Source organism: Narcine bancroftii, unplaced genomic scaffold (genome assembly GCF_036971445.1).
Source record: "Narcine bancroftii isolate sNarBan1 unplaced genomic scaffold, sNarBan1.hap1 Scaffold_134, whole genome shotgun sequence".
Taxonomy (NCBI): Eukaryota; Metazoa; Chordata; class Chondrichthyes; order Torpediniformes; family Narcinidae; genus Narcine; species Narcine bancroftii.
Window position 1 is genome coordinate 493985 of NW_027211869.1, and position 18649 is coordinate 512633.

Genomic DNA, 18649 nt, shown 5'->3' on the forward strand with positions numbered 1-18649 from the left:
ATTGAGTTCTTGGTGTAAAAGACTGTACTTTTTGTTAATGGTCAGTCCTGGGACAGCTAAATACTTTAATAAAGCAAACTAGTGTTTTCTTTGTTCCTAGTTGTTGAACAGCTGTTCACACTCTGAAATATATTGGTTTAATGGGAGCTGTTTGCTTTCCCAATGCCTTTGGGCATTGGTTTGGGAATATTTATGTAACAGTTGGTACAATGGTCATGTCATGTTCAAATCTAGGACTGTCTGCAAGGAGTTTGTATGTTCTCCACACATCAATATTGGTTTTCTCCCACCCTTCAAAATGTGTGTGGGTGGGGGGGGGGGTGTGGTTTGCAGGTTAACTGGAGTGTTTGTGTGGCATAGGCTCATTTAGGCCAATTACTGTGGTGTGTGTTTAAATATAAAGATTCAGTCTGGGGTCTGTCCGTGTGGATGTATTGTTAGTGGGCAAAATGTCTTGGCATTAATTAGAACTATAAGAACACTACAGCACCAGAAATACCCCATTTGACCCTCCTAGACTGTGCAAAAAACCTCATTCTGCTGGTCCCACTGACCTTCACCCATTCCATAGTCCTCCCATCCTTGTATCTATGCAATTTAATCTAAAAACTTAAGAGTGAGTCTGCATTTACCATGTCAGATGGAAGCTCGTTCAGTACTCCCACCCTCTCTGAATGATGATATTCCCCCTGTTAGGAATTAAAGTACCTTTAAAGAAATTGCTCGAGACAAAAATTGAGAACAAAGAACATTTATTACTACAACAATGCAAAGTTGGGTGCTTCCCCTTACCCTGGGAATACACACACACACTGGGGCTCACCCAACTTTTATACAGTTGATTTCAGTGTAGGAATACCCTCCCCCTTACATTCTTCTGCCTCCTGCTGGAGAGGTTTGGCATTAGGCAATCCTGCCTGCCTACGTGCAATTTCAGTATACTTGGAGAACCAGGGGGGGGTATCCTGTCGGTGTCCCTTCATGTCATTGTCCTTATTCACACCTTCCTGATTCTCGGGGCTACAGTCTCTTGATATGCAGAGTTGACTCATTCTATCTAGGGTTGGCTAATTTCATATGTATAAATCTGTGTATGGTTAGCTAATTAGAAATGTATGACTTGGTACTTCTGTCCAGGGCTAGGAGACCCTTATCTGATCCAGACTACCTCAACTTCCTACATTCTATTGTACCTTACCATTCCTTATCTTAGTCCTATGGTCTTGTCACAAAGGATAGAAGATTCTTATGTTAATCGTGCTGACTCTGCTTTCCTGCATCCTAAGCCCCAAGCTTATCCTGTTTGAACTGGTTACAGCCATTTTACTGATGAACTTTAGTTTCTTCCATGTTCATAATTTTAGATCAATTTTCCCATCTCTCACAATCCTCACTTTTCTTTTAGATCAGTAATACTGATCTTTCACCATGATCAGTGTTACTGATCTTTGGTTACTAGTGTCAGTGTGACTGATCCCCCCCCCCCCTCTCCTCACTTTTCTTTTAGATCAGTAACACTGATCTTTCAAGTGTAAGGTGTAGTTTTACCCAGCTGGTCAATAACCGAATTGTAATGTCTGTGTAAAGTCTTTAGGTAGGGGAGCACCATGAAGGTCAGGGGAGTGAGTCCAGCTGCTTATTAGGGTTTGGAGTATCAGGCTCCAGTTCTCAGTAAAGAGTCTAGTCCATCCCATACGTTGAAATATTGAAGCAGTGTCTTTGAAGCACACGACCTTTGTAAGTGTTGTCCCGACGAAGTCTGTGAGAGGCGCTGCCTTCAGCAGCGAACAAGTAGCAGTCTCTGAGAAGCGCTGCCTTCAGCAGCGAACGAGTAGCAGTAGTCAGGCGGTTCCGTTTGATTGTGGCTCGTATCTGATGTCCTCTTCAGCCCCGAACCCTAGGGCCACCGATCTCCGAAGGCTGTTTGGAGCCTGATATTAAAGTGTCAAGCAGCTCACGTTGTTGGAAACTGGTGCTCCCTTTCATGGGGTGATTAAAAGTGACCAAGCTGGGGGGGGATTGTTTCTTGTGATTTAACTGTGTGTTGCAGCTTGTCTGCTAACATTAGCATATGTATCATTGAACTTGTGAGTTGCAGCCTGTCTGTGTACATTAGCATATGTATTAACTCTCTCTCTCTGTTACATGTACAATCCTGACTACCATTCTGTCTGTCTTTGTCCCACCATGTCCTTTGTGCTATCGCTTCAAAACTCCTGTCTTTAATACCTGTGTAGGCTATGATACAAATTAGATGTACTCCACTAAAGCTGTTTAATTCCCCTGGTCCGTATTGGGATCCCTTATATCCCATTATGACTACACATTAAATCTATGCCCTGTCTACATTCTAAAGGAGCACAATTGTAACCTCTGCTGCCCCTATTCCAGGGGGACTTAAAACATTAACGAACAATATTCCAAAAAATGAGTAAAACAACAATGAAAGTAAAACCCATTGAAAGCAGCAATAAAATATAACAATAACTGAATAAACAACAATAAATGTAAAGCTCATTGAAAACAGCAATAAAATACACAAAAACTGAATAAACCACGATAAATGTAAAGCTCATTGAAAACAGCAATAAAATACACAAAAACTGAATAAACCACGATAAATGTAAAGCTCATTGAAAACAGCAATAAAATACACAAAACTGAATAAACCATTAAAAAAAAACGAATAAAATTGTAACATTATGGCACTTTGTCATTAATTCTTTGAATGTGGGTCCAGCCTTTCTCTCTTGTTCTTACTGCGGTGTCTGTAATTAAAAGTACACAGAAGGGACCATCCCAGGCAGGTTTTAGTTGATCCTCTTGCCATGCTTTTACATATAACCAATCACTAGATTTTAATAAAATGAATAACAATCTGACTTTCCTTTGTGTTAGTGTAAAAATTGTAAAATGAAACACAAACCATATTTGCATGGGTTTTGAATATGTTAGACCTTATTAAAATGCAGTTGGAGCTGCTTGTCTGTATGGGGCACAACCCTCCAATTTGTTAGAGTGAGTACATAACAGACATTGCAGCACAAGAGCCCCTGCAAGAGAACTTGAAACATATTCAACCTTTAGTTCTGCCTTAAGTAAAATGCCTTGTGCCACAGCTCACAGGAGCTGGCCTTATTTAAAACAGTCTGTAAAACAGGCACCAAAAAAAGTTAAAGATGTTCTTATGAAGATTGCACACACAATAATTTAAGTACAGGCTAGTTTCTATTATATTCCACTTAAAAGTTCTGCTGCATGAATCCTGGAGCTTGTGGAGTCATTATTGAATCAAGAAATATTGGTACCATGCCAATCTCATTCTAACATGCCAATTTCTCCAGTCCTTAAGTCAAGATGTACTGAATAGCATCTGGTACAAGATCTGTGAGTTCTTAATGATATTATTATTCTTATGCACCCAATTGTTCTGAACGATGCCACCAATTTAAATCATATTCCACCTATTGCAGTACTCACACACCACCATAGACCAGTTCGCAGGTTTATTTCTCCATTAAGCTGAATCCAGTTGCGCAGGATTTACCTCCGTGATTATTTACAATGTAACTTCCGCACTACCGGATTTAAATATAAACCTGATGAATGGGGGAAAGTTATCATGAATTAAATAACAGCGGCAATACAGAGAAATTGTGCTGAGGCATTAATTTCACTCCGGAGGAAAATGCACCAGAGAAATGAATGATTAAACTTATAGGAATCCCCATAGGAATCCCCAGAGGTATCTTTATTCTCCAGAGGTGGGTGATCTTTAAACTCACGGACCTTGACTGCTGAATGTGTAGAAGAAATGTATTAAATGTGTTGATAGGGCTCCATACCTCTAACTGCAAGACAAGAGCCTGAAGCCTCAATTTCAAGTGCCACAGTGCACTTAAAGGGACATGCACACTCCCCCTTCAACTGGCTGATCCAGCCACTTTACACATCAGATCCTTTCTTTATCTCACATACACTTAAAGTTAAGATGTATAGAACTCACCCTATTTGCGCAAACATTTCTCCCTGCAAATGTTATAACATCACTCAACTCTCAGGTACTCCCTGTGCAAAATCACATTTAAATACAATTTATTTCATAAATTGGAATTAACTGGTAGTTAAATTCGCTAATTCTACAGTATTGAAAAACGATCATTTATGACATTTAATTTTTAGCATGAATTTTAATCAATATTGGTCAGTGACTGAAGTGGGAAGTCGTGATTTATGAAATTATCTCTGGTCTCTACTCTCCCACTCCCTGCACTTCTCCCAACATTCAGGAGCTGGCACACAGTCCCTGCCTTTTTTTTTTCATGTTACTCATCTACTATTCCTTTAACTGCTTGCATCAAAATGTTAGCCTTTGCTTTCTGCTTATCCTCAGATGTCTGGACAAATGCTTTTTGTGTGATCTGTAGAAGCTGGGTTATTCCCTGCTCATGCCAATTTTCTGTCTTTTGTAATTTTCTCTTAATGTCTGGGGCTGAGTTGGTAACAAAACCTGTTAGTACCAATTGTTCCCCTGCTGGGGATTCTATGTCGAGACCCCCATATTGTATATATATATGGTCCCAAAAATTGGTCTAACTGTTCAGCACATCCCTGGGGATCTTCTATCAGGGAGGTCAGTTCTTTCTTAAAGTTACACACTTCAGTACTGGTCAGGGGCACATTTACGAAACCGAGACCCTCTCCCATGGGAACTTCCCGCAGTGGTCTCATCCAATTGGTTTCTGGCTTATTAGGTCTGGGTTCCTGCTCCCTGGGAAATGAATCAAAGGGTTCTGCCCTTTCTTCCTGAAGAGTCTCACGCTGTTCTGAATTAAAGTTACCTCTCTCTCCTGCCAACAGAGGTGGTAATCGAGTGCTTTGTGAGCAAGTTATCATACCACTCCTGCTCTCTTCTCTCTTCTCTAGTGGTGGGGGAGGTGGGGAAGGTGCAGAAGGGTAGGTCATAGGAGGGGAAGGAAAGATAGGAGCTGGCATAGGAGGAACATAGGGTGGAGGGAGGGAATGTAACACATCCCAACCCTGTGATTCAGGGACAAGAGGTTCCTCCTCTCTCTTATCCCTGGATTCTTTCTCATTCAAAACCAGCTGTTCAATGGATCCCTTGAGCCAGCAGGCTGCATATTCCCTGCTCTCAACATTGTCTGGCTGGTTTTGATAGAGCCATAAGTTCAAACTTCACACATCCATTCATCCTCGGATCCGAATTTTGGCCAGTACACGGAGCTCCCTTTAACCGGGTATCCCACCCATTCATTACAACAATACCTGACCGTCGTCAGTTTGTCTTTACCGCGGGTCTTTCCTGTGCCCCACTCAGATAACATCATCCCAAGCGGGCTGTACGTAGCTATCTGGTGGTCACGTCCTGTGTCAGGACTCTCATCTCTACTGCCCGCTATTCCCATACTTAGGAACAAGTAAAATACTCTTACCGAGTTCTGGCAGTACTGCTCTAGCGCGCGTCCTTCCGCCGTTTGTTCTCAATGCCTCTTCTCGGATATCACTCGCTTCTTCCACTGACCAGCCACCCGTCGCCCGTGAGTCCAGCTGAATCAGCCGGGGTGCACCTACTCTCGTCGTCGGGGCACTCTGTCAGTGGAGGGAGTGTGATCCCGGACGAGCCCCCATTTGTTAGGACTAAAGTACCTTTAAAGAAATTGCTCGAGACAAAAATTGAGAACAAAGAACATTTATTACTACAACAATGCAAAGTTGGGTGCTTCCCCTTACCCTGGGAATACACACACACACTGGGGCTCACCCAACTTTTATACAGTTGATTTCAGTGTAGGAATACCCTCCCCCTTACATTCTTCTGCCTCCTGCTGGAGAGGTTTGGCATTAGGCAATCCTGCCTGCCTACGTGCAATTTCAGTATACTTGGAGAACCAGGGGGGGGTATCCTGTCGGTGTCCCTTCATGTCATTGTCCTTATTCACACCTTCCTGATTCTCGGGGCTACAGTCTCTTGATATGCAGAGTTGACTCATTCTATCTAGGGTTGGCTAATTTCATATGTATAAATCTGTGTATGGTTAGCTAATTAGAAATGTATGACTTGGTACTTCTGTCCAGGGCTAGGAGACCCTTATCTGATCCAGACTACCTCAACTTCCTACATTCTATTGTACCTTACCATTCCTTATCTTAGTCCTATGGTCTTGTCACAAAGGATAGAAGATTCTTATGTTAATCGTGCTGACTCTGCTTTCCTGCATCCTAAGCCCCAAGCTTATCCTGTTTGAACTGGTTACAGCCATTTTACTGATGAACTTTAGTTTCTTCCATGTTCATAATTTTAGATCAATTTTCCCATCTCTCACACCCCTAATGTTCCCCTCAACCTTTCCCCAATCACCTTAAAGTCACTGCAGCAGGCCATTTTAGATGGGCCGAATCGCCACCCCAGTCATCCGATACAAGATGGTACGGGCCCCCCTTCCCTTCCGAGGAGAAACCAGCGATTGGCATCACGCGTTGCCTGGGAACGGCGCCGCTTCCCGGTGGTGCTCCACTGGACGGGAGGTCTTCCCACCATCCATGCTCCCGTTGCGGGAAATACAACCACCGACCAGAAAACTGTTACTTCAAAAATTCTAAATGCAACTGTGGCAAAATAGAAGGACATATCAAAGCTAAATGTCTGCTTCTAAAGTGCAGGTGGCCTGCAAATAAACAGGCAGCTAAAGACAAAACAATTGCAGAGAGAGCGAGGCAACCTAACAACAAAGATGATAACAGCCCAACAGCTGACCTTGAGTGGCGGAGCACTCAGGCCCCTGAAATTTCAGCTCCTGACATATTACACATCCGAGGAATAAACAGAGGAGACACAGCAATCTTTATATAGCTAAAAATAAACAGACAACCCCTGAAGATGGAGTGAGACTCGGGGGCAGTGGTGTCCTTAATGCCGTTACACATCAAGGAACGTTTGCTTCCACAACTCCTGGTGAAAACAACTCAAATAAATCAGTTACAGGAGACAGAATCAGTGTTTGGAAAATGTACCGTCCAAGTACAAAACAAGCAACACCAACCAAAAACACTGTCTCTCTACATCATAAATAGCCAGGGACCAGCACTCTTCAGAAGAAACTGCCTACAATACATTTCCCTAGACTGGCTGGAAATCGGTTCAATACTAAATGTAAACCACACGGACACCTCCCAGCCAGAATTCGAACAAATCCTTAGCAACCACGCAGTGGTTTTCCAAGAATTGGGGAAAATCAAAGGTGCAATTAAAAGATAATGCAGAACCAAAATTCTTTAAAGCCAGAACAGTCCCTACTGATGCAAAATCAGTTAATCCCTTTTACAATAGATAACCTTTCCTTTAAAGAATGGGAGAAAAAAGGATCAAAAGAATAGAAAATTATTTTTCAGGAAATAAATTACTATCCTTTGAACAAATGAAGGATAAATGTAATATAACTCAAGATACAGTGTTGGCATACTACCAACTGAGATCCTACCTGAATGACAAATTGGGAAGCAGTCTGAGTTTACCAGAAGGAAGTAATTTTGAATATGTGATTACAGATAAAATGATAATCAAAAAATTTATAACAAATATGTATATTAAACTGCAAGAAAGGGAGAATGAGGAAACAAATGGTAAAACTAAACAAAAATGGGAACAAGATTTAAACATAAAGATAAAGAAGGAAACATGGGAGAAGTTATGCTCTGGAACTATGAGAAATACAATAAACACGAGGTTACGTATGATACAATATAACTGGATACACAGGCTATACATTACACCTCAAAAGTTAAATAAATGGTATTTGACAGATGTTTTTGTTGTAAAAAAGAAATGGGAACAACAATTCATGCAATGATATGTGAGAAAGTGGAAAAATTTTGGGAAGATCTAAACCAGATATTAAATAAAATTACAGAAAACAATATACCAAAAAACCCAGAGATCTTCCTCCTAAGTAACATAAAAAACAAAGAATTTGGACTTGATTTGGATGGTGCACAAAAATGATTTGTTATGATAGCTCTAGCCGTAGCAAAAAAATGGATTATGTCAACCTAGAAATTAGAAGATAATTTGAGAATACAACAATGGTATATAGAAATGAATAAATGTATTCCATTAGAAAAAATAACATATAATTTAAGAAATAATATTGAAATATTTGAACAAATATGGGAGCCAGACATGAAACACAATCGAGAAAACCTACCGGGGACATCTACCACCTAAAATAACGAAAGGAGAAGGAAATGAAAAGAATTGACTCAGTGGAATTTCTTGTTTATTTTTATTGAATGACAACATTTTTTGACTGGTTTAATGTATCTTAGATTCTGTACTTTAAATGAATGGGGGGGGGGAGGTAGGTAGGGTGGGATGGGGGGGGGAGAAAATGACACTGTATATATTTGAAAAGGAAAATGTATGTATCTTGGTCAATGTGGTTTATGGTGTGAAAAATAAAAATTTTTTTAAAAAGCCAGAATAGTCCCATTTGCTATGAAAGGGAAAATTGAGGCTGAATTAAACCGACTAAAAGTATGAAGTCACATTAGAACCAATATAATACAGCGATTGGGCAGCGCCCATCATACCCGTACGAAAAGTAAACGGGGAGATTCAAATTTGCAGCGATTACAAAGTCACCATCAACCCATCACTCAAAGTACCCGAACACCCAATGCCCAAGGCAGAAGAATTCTTCCAAACACTCAACAGAGGTCAAAAATTCACAAAACTAGATTTGTCCTAAGCCTATCAGCAGATAGAATTGGAGAAGAAAACTCCAGGGAATATGTGACAATCAGTCCCATCTGGGACTCTTCTCCTATAACTGCAAGTCTTACAGAATTTCAGCAGTACCAGAGATTTTTCAAGCAACCATGGCCCCATCACGACATGGACTCTCAGTTGGGCGTTACCTAGATGATGTCATCATCACGGGCCAAACGACAGTGGATACTTACAAAACCTTGAAAAGGTTTTAACCAGACTACAACAGGGTTACGAAAGGACAACTATGCCTTTACGCGCCTCTCAGTAACACATCTTGGGTTTAAAATCGACAATGAATCCAGCAGGAACAGAAGCCGTTCACAAGGCCCCGTACCCAACTAACAAATCGGATTTACAGTCTTTCCTAGCACTTGTTAATCACTACCAAAAACATATCCCTAATATGTCTACCCTATGCATCCCGCTGAACCAATTACTCAAGAAAGATCAAACGTGGTATTGGAACACAGAAATAAAAAAGTCAATCAACTAAAGGAAATACTAATGACAACAAATTAGGTGCTGATCCACTCCGACCACCACAACCATCCGGGAATGGGTCGAATGAAGGCACTGGCCTGGATGCATGTCTGGTGGTGCTCTATCGACAGAGACATTGAAACAACAGTAAGAGAATGTGAAGTATGTCAGACAATGCAGCCAAAAATGGCACAAGCCAAAGCTAACCTATGATAATGACCATCCAAACCCTCGCATTAGATTCATGTAGACTTCGCTGGACTACTCATGGGTGAGACTTTCCTAAACGCTGCAGACGCATTCTCCAAATGGCCACTAGTTTCACAGCTGAACAACACCAAAGCAGATCCTATGATTGACTGTGTGTGTCTGTGTGTGTGTGGGTCTCTGAGCGTGTGTATCTCTGAGCATGTGTGTGTGTGTGTGTGTTGGTCTATGTGTACGTGTGTGTGGGTCTATGTGTGCGGGTCTGTCTCTGTGTGTGTGTGTGTGTGTGTGTGTGTGTGTGTGTGTGTGTGGGTCACCGAGTGTGTGTATGGGTCTCTGTGTAGGTCTCTGAGTGTGGGTGTGTGTGTGGGTCTATTAGTGTAGGTGTGTGCGTCTCTGAGCATGCGCTCCTGCGCTGGGGCGCGCCTGCGCCGGGGCGCACCTGCGCCGGGGCGCACCTGCGCCGGTAGCGCGAATGTGTGGGTCTCTGAGCATGTGTTTGTCTGTGTGCGTGTTTGTCTGTGTGTGTCTCTCTCTCTAATATTTGTTTCTCATCAGGTAATCCATCCAAAATGGCATTGTGGGCTTTGTTCCCCAAGCTGTCCATATTGGCTGTCCATGGACCATCTCTGCCCCAACAATCCTCAGTGTCACCTGCATTAAATCAATGATAGGGGAGCACTTTTTGGGTAACTCTAGCCGTGTTTCCTCAGTCAATCTGGCCAGTTTAGTTTTTCATTCACACATTCCTGCTGCCTGGGGTTAATGGGAGTAGCGGAAAATCCCCATTTCCTGAAACAGTTCTTCATTTACATCATCCTTAAAAATTTTTTATTTAATTTCACATATGCATTAAAAACATAAATTTCTTACTTGAAAATAAGTTAACATTAATGCAAAATGATTTTAAAAAAAAACCCCACCTCCCCACTACCCAATAGAAAAGAAAAAAGAAAACATCTGGTAAAAATTGAGCAAAACTCTCAAATAAATTCTAACGTCTTAACTTTCTCGATTTTAGGAGTCAGAAGGTTCAGGTTGGGTGATTACAACTTAATTCCTACACTTGGTAAATACGGTTCCCAAATTTTTTAAAAAAGAAAATTCAAATTTGTTCCATCAATTATATGTAATTATTTCAAGGTGGATACAACGACCCATTCCCAAATACACATTGGACTTCCAAGTTACTGCCACACATTTTAACCATATAACAATCACAGCACAGAAACAGGTCATTTGGCCCTTCTCGTCCACACTGAACTAAATACTCTCATCTAGTCCCACCTATTTGCATTCCCCTCCCATCCATATACCAATCCAATTTTCCCTTAAAAGACAAAATGGACCCTGCCACCACTATTTCTCCCGGAAGCTCATTCCACTCAGCCGCCACTCTTTGAGTAAAGAGATTCCCCCTCATGTTACTTCTGAACTTTTGCCTTTGAACTCAAAACCTCTTGTTTTAATCTATCCCACTCACAATGGAAAAAGCCTATCCACATCAATTCTATCTATCCTTCTCGTCATCTTAAATACCTCTATCAAATCCCCTCTCAACTTTCTATGATTCAAAGAATAAAGACCTAATTTGCTCAATCTTTCTTTGTAATCGAGATGCTGAAACCCAGGTAACATTGACGTAAATCTTCTCTACACCCTCTCTATTTTGTTGATATCCTTCTTATAATTTGGTGACCAGAACTGCACACAGTACTCTAAATTTGGCCTTCTACAGTCTCAACATCATTTCCCAACTCCTCTATTCTATGCACTGGTTGATATAGATCAGCTATTTGAACAGATTCTTTTTGATGTTTAATTCTGTGTCAAAAAAATTTGCAAGTAAATATTTCAGTTATTTGGTTTTAGAAAGGAATTAAGACAATAAAACATTAGGTCTCAACATTTCTTTCCACTCACATCCCACTTTAAGTAATCCTTTCTGCCATTGGTGCTCTGCGATTAATAAGGGATTGCTTCAGATGGTTTGTGGGTGAAAAGAAAGTTTTAATCATCCCTCATTGACTCGTGACATGCACGGTTTCATAACACCAAAGGAAATGGGCCACAACTATTTTGGTAACTATTAGGTCCAGAGCAGTGATTCTCAACCTTCCCAGTCATGTACTACTTTTAGAATCCCTTACTAATCTATGGCGAAGTGGGATGTGAGAACCATTACTTTAAGGTCTCAGTATATACAATATTGTGGTGAGTGGGAAGAAAAAGTTTGAAAATCACTGCATAAAAGGTTCAAATTTAATGACATTTGAGCAATTGAAATGTAGGTATGGGATACAGAACAATACAATATTCTATTATCAGTTAAAGGCATAGTTATGAGAATATTTGGGTCCATATTTGATGTTAACTGAACAAATTTAATTGGACATTTCTGTGATGTAGACAACTTTGCAAAATGGAATGAGGTCAGAAGTCAAGACAAAGATGGGAGAAAGATTTAAAAATAAATATTCAAGAGGAAATTTTTTTAGAACTTTGTCAGGACACAATTAATGTTGGGCATAGAATGGTACAAGATCTTACTCCACAGAAATTGAATGGATTAAATTCTAATTTTTCAGATAAATGTTTTATTTGGAATAAAGAAATAGTTACTTTACGTTCTACCTGGGAATCTTCAAAATTAAGACCCTTTGGGACAGAATTGGGATTAATTTTGGAAGGAGTTACAAAAGTTAAGTAATACCCAAGATCCAATTTTTCATTTATCTTGGCTACAAAGTGAGGACCATGGCCTGAACTCAGTGCCTCAGGCAGTCCACAGCAGGGTCGAAATTTTAAACCCATCTTCAAATCAGTAAAACAAAATCTTAATAGAAGTCAAGTCAATATTTTCTTAAAACAAACAGGATAAATGTGGGTATAATAGAGCAACAAAGATAGCAACACTTACTGTTTGCATATTTGGTTTAGTTAATTTTGTCTCTGATGCTGCATTTCAATGGATTCAGAAATCATGTGATCTTGTTCATTTTCAAGTTGATTGCTGGTCCTCAGCTCAAAGGATATTGGAGTGTTTAGGTCTTCTTGATGCATTTTCAAGCATTGTTCTACCTCAAAGCACATTGTCATCGGGCTGCAGGAGGGACACCTGCTTGACTCCAGTGGGTTCCTCCAGACATCTCTGAGTCTCCTGCCCCTGTGAGTGTGGAATGACAGTGCTTTGGTTAGTGGCTGTACATAGGTGATCAACAAATATCACTTCAGTCTTAGGATTTTAACCCTGTTCTGCCTTGCGGGTTTATAAGCATTTCAAATAACAGCAAAACTTTGATTCAGTTCAACCCAGTTCCTGCTGACGACTTATTCTTCAAGGTCCCAGGCAAATCAATCATAACAAGACAATATTTTTATTAATTCTATAAAATCACTCTTGATACCAGTGGTTCTCAACCTTTTTCTTTCCACTCACAACCCACTATGCCATCGGTGCTCTGTGCTGTGTCATGGATTGGTTAAGGTGGCGTGTGGTTGGGAAGGGAAGGTTGAGAATCAGTGTTCCAGACCTTATTTTGCTCGGAGAAAAATGGTTGTTGGCCCATTTCCTTTGGAGTTCTGAAACTGTGCACTCCATGAGTCAATGAGGACTGATTAAAATGGGTTTTTCAAACATTTTCTTCTCATTACTAATCACAGAGCACTCATGGCGTAGGGATCACTTGAAGTGGGATGTGAATGAGAAGATAAAGGTTGAGAACCACTGCTCCATTCACTCAAAAGGGAGGCACTTGTGTACTTCCTGAAGAGAATTTTGTGGAGAGATAATGCGTCCCTTCCTTTGGTCAGTCCTAGCTTCTCAGATGAGCGATGTGCCACTCCTCCTTGGTCAAATAAATTATTGCATTAAGTTGTACAGTTCAAAGAAATTGTCCAGCAGGGGTGGTTCATAATTCTGGATCCCTACTGTTTACAGAGCTCAATGAAATGAGCAGGGCCCTGAAGTTATCCCCTATCAGGCGAGACTTCAATTTCTGAATCAACGGTGATTCATAACAGCAGCTCTTGCAGTAGCATCTGTCTGAGGGGGACAGGGTTCAGGTATGGGGATAAATATTCCTTTCCTTTTCTCTAACAAATAGAAACAATTCAAATCCTGGGAAGACTGGATGATAGAAGGCAGCTGTCTTTATTTCTGTATTTTTCACAATGGCATCACCTGCAGTGTAAACTTCGATCTGTTAAATCTTGTCCTGTTAAAAGATAGTTTTACTGCAAACAATCCATGTTCACCTGGAGGCACTTTTTAAAAGGCTGTCGAGTTGACAGTAATACAGTCATGGAAGGTCAGATTAATTCTCTTGGGGAAGAGTTCATAGTGGCTCAAAAGTGCTTGATTAGATGTCAGGAGAGCTGCCACTGAATGTAGCCCCTCAGGCAGCACCTCCTGCCACCACGTAACAGGGTAACCATGTGTTTTTAAAGCAAGATTAACAGTCTTCTAGACTGTAGTATTAGCCCTTTCAACCTACCCATTGCCCTGCAGGTTGTAGCATACGGTACAGCTGGTGGCAATCCCCTTTCGTAGCAAGGCTCACCGCAGTTCAGGGCTCATGAATGCTGAGCCCCTATCAGTATGAATGTAATTGGGAAAACCAAAAATGCTGAAAATTCTGTCAAGTGACTTAATGACAGACACTGACGAGACATCAGGGCAGGGTATCCCAAAGGGAAACCTGGAATATTCGTCAATTACAGTCAGGAATGTACATTTTTGTTGTTGAAAGGTAACGGCCCTTCAAAATCTAAACTAATCCTCTCAAAATGTCAGGTTGCCTTGATGAGAGTAACCTCCGGAGCATTGAAGTATTGCAGTTTGCATTCTGCGCAAACAGGACAGCTTTTAGTCAGTTTCCTGACTTCTTCTAGCCTGCCACAATCCCACCGAGTCTAGTGGTTGTTTTCTGTGTGTAGCAGCCACTACATTTGTGACCCCGACCAGTCCAGATCTCCAAACATGGACTCTTCGGCAATGAGCGCCGTCTCAGTAAAGCTCCCCCCTTCTGGACCAACGAGCCCCGTACATGGCTCGGGCAGGCGGAGGCACAGATTAGACTCCGGAAGATCATCTCGAACTCCACCATGTTCTACCACATGGCGAGTGTCCTCAATGAAGAAACAGCGGCCAGAGTGGATGACACGATCCCTGAGGAGGGCAAGTACATCACCGTCAACCACCTCCTCCTCTGCACCTTCGGACTCTCCCGTCAGCAGTGCGCGGCCAGACTGATGCACCTCGATGGCCTGGGGGACAGAGCCCCATCAGCTTTAATGGATGAGATGCTCACAGTGGCAGAAGGAAACAAACCCTGCCTGATGTTTGAGCAACCCTTCCTTGAACAAATGCTGGAGGACATCCAGCTCCTGCTAGCGGACGAGATCTTCTCAGGCCCCAGGAATGTCGCAGCCAGCGCTGACGAGCTGTGGCGGATAAAGAGAGAGAACCAGGTCACCCGCCCTACTCGCAGCCAACCACAGCCAGCCCCAGACAGAAGATCAAGGAGCACAGGCCCCTTCATCCGCTCAGGTCCTCGACCCACTCAACCTCGTGGGTCCCCCTCGCCCTCGCAGGTCCCGACCCCGACCCCCATCCCATCCCATCCCACCCCACCCAACCCCACTCTCACACCCATCCCCGCCACCTCTGACCCAGTTTGTGTGAACCATTTCTACTAAAGAGCATCTTCACCATCTTCAGACGGTCAAAGAGCGCGCGGCCCATGACGTCGCTCTTACGTCATCACGTTAACAGCCCGGATAACGCGGCAGGCAGAGGTTCTCAGGCATGCATGCACAGTGCACATCTCCCCGAGTCTGTGTGTGTGCGTGAGTGACTGTCGGGGTCTGAAGGTGATTCAGTACCGGTCCCAGAGCGGATCTGCAGAACCCGGATCGGAGCGGATCTGTGGGGCTCCTGTGCTTCCAGGACTATGAGACGCTTCTCCCTGGGTCCACGCCTTGGTGCTAACTTAACCAGCTGCTCTACTTGAGCCCGTGGTCTCACTCTCTCGTGCTCCCGGGACAGGACTGCATTGATTTATTCCCTGTTCACTCCCTCTCGTGCGCTGGTGAGAGAACTGCCTTGATTTATCCCTTGGCCACACCGTCTTGTGCACCCAGAACAGAACTGCATTGATTTAATCCCTGGTCACACACTCTCATTCGTCCAGGACAGAAATGCATTGATTTATCCACTGGTCTCACTCTCATGTTCCCCTGTGACAGGATTGAATTGATCCATCCACTAGTCTCACCCTCTCATGCACCCGGGACAGGATTCCACTGATTTAAGCCCTGGTCACCTCCTCTCGTGCGCCCAGGACAACACTGCCTTGATTTATCCCCTGGCCACACCGTCTTGTGCACCCAGAACAGAACTGCATTGATTTAATCCCTGGTCACACACTCTCATTCGTCCAGGACAGAAATGCATTGATTTATCGGCAGGTCTCCATCTGTCGGGTGCCCAGGGCATGACTGCATATATTATTGACTGGTCACACCCTCTCTTGCGTCTGGGATAGAACTGCATTGATTGATCCCCTGGTCAGCTACTCTCGTGCGCCCGGGTCGGGACTACATTCATTTATACACTGGTTACACCCGCTCATGCGCCCGTAACAGATCTGCTTTGACTCATTCTCGGGTCACACCCTCTCGTACGCCCCCGACAGGATTGCATTAATTTATCCCCTGGTGTCACCTTCTTGTGCATGCAGGACAGGGCCTCATTGATTTATCCCCGGTCATTTAAACTCCTGCGCCGAGATAGGACTATAATCATTTATCCACTGGTCACATGCGACCACGTGCCCGACATAATACTGCATTGATTGATCCCGTGCTAACGTACTCTTTTGCACCCAGGACAGGACTGCATTGATTTATTGCCAGGTCATCAACTCTCCTACGCCCAGGACAGGACTGTATTGATTTATACCCTGGTCACACACTCTCGTGCACACGGGATAGGACTGCATTGATTTATATCCTGGTCACACCCTCTCATGCGTCTGGGATAGAACTGCATTGATTTATCCCCTGGTCTCACACTCTCGTGCACCAGGGGCTGAACTGCATTGATTTGTCCCCTAGTTACACCCTCTCGTCCGCCCGGGACAGAACTGCATTGATTTCTCCCCTGGTCTCACTCTCATGTTCACCTGTGGCAGGACTGCATTGATTTATTGGCAGGTCTTCATCTGTCGGGTGCTCAGGGCATGACTGCATGTATGGTCATTTCCTCTCGTGCACCGGGATAGGAATACAATCATTTATCCACTGGTCACATGCTAACATGTGCTCTGGTTATTATTGCATTGAGTTATTCCGTGGTGACTTATTCCCGTGCTCCGAATGCAAGACTGCATTGATTTATACCCTGAAAACTCCCTCTTGTGCACGTGGGACTGGAATGCATTGATTTATCCACTGGTCTCACCCTCTCATGCACCCGGGACAGGACTCCACTGATTTAACCCCTGGCCACCTACTATCGTGCACCCGGGACAAAACTGCATTGGTTTATCAGTTGGTCTCCACCTGACGTGGGCCCGGGGCATGACTGCATCAATTAATGCCCTGGTCACACCCTCTCGTGTGTCTGGGACAGGACTACAACTCCCACTTGTCCATGCGGGACAGGACTTCATTGATTTTTCCCCTGGTCACTTTCACTCCTGCGTCAGGATTGGACTTTATTGATTTATCCCTTGGTCACACACTCTCATTCGTCCAGGACAGAACTGCATTGATTTATCCCCTCGTCTCACTCTCATGTTCGCCTGTGACAGGACTGCATTGATTTATTCCCTGGTCACACCCTCTCATGCGCACGGGGCATGACTGCATGATTTATCCCCTGGTCACATGCTATCGAGTGCCCGGGATAATACTGCATTGATTGATCCCGTGCTAACTTACTCTTTTGCGCCCGGGACAGGACTGCACTGATTTATCACCAGGTCACCTACTCTCTTGCACCTGGCACAGGACCTCATGAATTTATCCCCTGATTTCAACCTCTTGTAAGCCCGGGATAGAACTGCATTGATTTATCCGCTGGTCTCCATCTGTCCTGTGCCCAGGGCATTACTGCATGTGTTATCCACTGGTCATACCGTCTGGTGCACCCGAGACAGGACTGCATTAATTTATACCCTGTTCACACCCTCTCACGTGTCTGGGATAGAACTGCATTGATTTATCCCCTGGTCACACATTCTCGTGCGCACGGGGCATGACTGCAAGGATTATCCCCTGGTCACAGCCTCTCGTGCACCAGGGGCTGAACTGCATTGATTTATCCCCTAGTTACACCTTTTCATCCTCCCGGGACAGAACTGCATTGATTTCTCCCCTGGTCTCACTCTCATGTTCACCTGTGGCAAGACTGCATTGATTTATCCACTGGTCTCACTCTCTCGTACATCCTGGACAGGTCTCCACTGATTTATCCCCTGGTCATCTGTTCTCATGCGCTGGGATAGGACTCCAATCATTTATCCAGTGGTCACATGCTCTCGTGCGCTCTGGTTATTACTGCATCAAGTTATCCCGTGGTTACCTACTCTCGTGCTCCCTGTACATGACTGCATTGATTTATTCCCTGATCACCTCCTCTCGTGCGCCCAGGACAGAACTGCATTAGTTTATCACCTTATCACCCACTCTCGTGCTGCCGGAACAGAACTGCATTGATTTATCCTCTAGTCACACCCTCCCTGGCACCCTTGATAGGACTGGTTTGATTTATAGCCTGGTCACATCCTCTCGTGCACCCAGGACATGGCTGCATTGATTTATCGCCTGGTCACACCCACTCGTGCGCCCACACTAACGCTCCTGCGCCGGGACAGGACTCCACTGATTTATTCCCTGGTCACCTACTCTCGTGCACCCTGGACAAAACTGCATTAGTTTATCCCCTGGTCTCACACTGTTGTGCTACCGGAACAAGACTGTATTGATTTATACCCTGAAAACCCTCTCTTCTGCACGTGGGACTGAACTGCATAATTTATCCCTTGGTTTCACCCTCTCAAACTCCCGGTACGGGACTCCAATGATTTATCTCCTGATCACCTACTCTCGTGTGGCCGGGAGAGGGCTGCATTGATATATCCTCTTATCACCTACACTCGTGATGCC

The 18649-nt window shown here is 43.6% G+C and overlaps 1 long non-coding RNA gene across 1 annotated transcript in view; it reads right to left on the bottom strand.

Moving 5' to 3' along the window:
* LOC138750398 (uncharacterized) overlaps window positions 1-15224 on the bottom strand; it is a 270860-nt gene extending 255636 nt beyond the window's left edge. Inside the window, exons 1-2 of the long non-coding RNA XR_011349314.1 lie at window positions 15189-15224; window positions 12396-12641 (exon numbers count right to left, since the gene is read on the bottom strand). This is a non-coding gene — a long non-coding RNA (uncharacterized lncRNA). The remainder of the gene's footprint in view (window positions 1-12395; window positions 12642-15188) is intronic.
* Between the last annotated feature and the right edge of the window lie 3425 nt (window positions 15225-18649).